This window comes from Montipora foliosa, chromosome 12 (assembly GCF_036669935.1).
Source record: "Montipora foliosa isolate CH-2021 chromosome 12, ASM3666993v2, whole genome shotgun sequence".
Taxonomy (NCBI): domain Eukaryota; kingdom Metazoa; phylum Cnidaria; class Anthozoa; order Scleractinia; family Acroporidae; genus Montipora; species Montipora foliosa.
The window spans coordinates 25,987,068-25,989,567 of NC_090880.1; the positions used below are offsets into that span (position 1 = coordinate 25,987,068).

General features: G+C 41.8%; 1 pseudogene; it reads left to right on the forward strand.

Annotated features, from left to right (window-relative positions):
• LOC137981068 (monocarboxylate transporter 10-like) overlaps positions 1-2,500 on the forward strand; it is a 5,839-nt pseudogene that overhangs the window by 2,544 nt on the left and 795 nt on the right.

Sequence of the window (2,500 nt, forward strand, 5' to 3'; positions counted from 1 at the left end):
TAATAGGCCAATCAGAGTAAAGTCATTGTCTAACGAAGACAAATAAAGCAGTAAAACTGTACTAAAATCGTGCACTTTTTTACGTAAATGTATGTAAATGCGAGTCTCCTGCTCAAGAGTTCGTCCTAAAAATAGAAAGATCGCGCAAAGGTTGACTCAAAGATCTACTGCATATGGAGGCTCCTACTAATGGGTTCCTGATGAAAACAGGAGCCCATCCTGATGAAACAGATTGTTAGCAAATCAGTGTCCACTAACTGTTCTCATAAATGCCAGAATCATTTAATCCTTGGCTTGCACATGACGTCGTTGGGGGCAGTGTTAGTGTACTGAACAATAACGAAAACGTCTTTTGGGAAATTGGGGCTATTACCTTATTGGTACTAATTTTCGCGGGCACTTAATTTCGCGAAAAAAAGGTCAGCATATTTCGCGGGTCTTTATTTCAGCGATTTGGGTGCAAAACTATTTTCTTAGGGAATTAATTTTCGCGAAAATGAAAAAGAAAACATATTTCGAGAATTTTATTATTATTTTACACTTCTTATTGCTGAAAATCATCAACTCATAACAAAACCAAATTAAACTATAGAAACCGCATCTGTACCAGATGAAGAGGTTCAAAGCAACACAGATAGTGAAATTTGATTGTTAAACTGTTTTCTTCATCTTTTCTTCTTCATCACTGTTTTCTTCACACATTATACTTTCACATTATAGCTTGCACACATTATATGTAGGCGTGTTTCTTCATTAAATTGAGAAAACTAGAAATATAGAAGGATATTAAATTTTGCGACATTAAATTTCGCGGGAACTTTTTTTTGCGTCGCTTTAAGTTCGCGATTTTTTTTAAATCGCGAAAATCGCGAAATCAAAGCGACGCGAAAATTAATACCAATAGGATATTATGATAAATGCGAGCTACATTTTGCCCTTGTTTAGTACACCAACATGGCACTCTGATCACGTGAGTGCAAACCAAGAATTAAGTGCCAAAGTGTATATACTAAGCAATATGAAGGACACAAAGTGCCCTTCTGACTTAATTAACCGTAATTCAGCACACGCTGACCGGTAGTCCCAGTTTGTTGAGCATTGGACAGCCGTGCGGGAATCGTGCTGGAGGTCGTGAGTTCAACTGAGGAGAAAGAGCTGCCTTTGTGATGACATCTGCAAATGGTTAGACTTGTAAGTCTTCACGGATAAGTCCATAAACCGTAGCCCACCTCTCACAACACTTCTTCATACTGGAAATTCGGTGGGACGTTAAAGATCCCACACACTACAGTGGCGGATCCAGACCTTGAGTTAAGGGGGGCGGTGGGGTCCGGTTTTTTTGAGTGTGTGAACCCCAAAAAAAATTTTGCCTCAATTTTTACCAGAATATATACTTAAGTACCAAAGTAAGAGGGACCCGGGCCCCCCGGGCCCCTCCCCTAGATCCGCCACTGCACTATTCGAAAAAAGCACGGAACGGACTTCCAGGTGTTGTCAGTTGTAGCCCGGACGTCTGGTATGATTGAGGGCCACAAGTTTATTAGCCTTGTCCTTTTCACTGATTCTTCACTGATTTCCGAGGACAAGAAGTTTAAACATGTGCAGATGACTGAATTTAACCAGGAGTCCAAGTGTAGGGGGCGGGGGGGGGGGGGGGGGACGCAGTGGCCTCATGGCTGGTGCGCTCGACTCACGGCCGGAGCGAGTGGTCCGGGTTTGGGCCCTGGCCGGAGACATTGTGTTGTGTTCTTGATCAAGACACTTTCACTCTTTTCTCCACCCAGGTGTATAAATGGGTACTGGCGAATTTAATGCTGGGGGTAGCCCTGCGAACGAACAACTCCCAACAATGTTTATTTTGAAAGAATTATTTCCTTTGATTCAGTAAATCAATATGGCTACCGAGCCACTGAATGAATTGCATGAATTACATGGTTCCGAACATTTTTCCCAATCTTTCTCATTTCATTTATTTTTTCATTCATTCGTTCTTTCCTTTATTTATTTGTTTGTTTGTATTCTCAGGCTATTCATAATTCAATTTAAAGCAAACAGACCTTTGTTTTGAATTTTCCTTGGTCTCTCTTAGATTCGCTTTTCTGAGGACCTGGGCATTTCACCGAAGAGAGCATCAGAGTTGCTAATTTATTACGGTTTGTGCCCCGCAATTGGTCGTCTACTGGCTGGCTTTTTGTGCAGTCACCCAAGAGTGAACCCCTTTCACGTTTTTCAAGCGGCTGAGTGTATTGCTGGATTGAGTACAGTTTTAGTGACACTGGGAACCACGTATACAACGCTAATCATCTATATTGTTGTCTACGGGCTCAGTGATGGTTTCTTCTTCACTACTTTAAGCTTCCTTTTACTCACTGTTTCTCCTCATAAGACCGCAGCCGTTCTAGGTTGGGAGATGATGTTAACTTCTCTATTCTTGGCAAGCGACCCTGCTCTAGCTGGTGATTGTCTTGTATTTTGTTACGCCGTAATTTGCGCTGTCAGG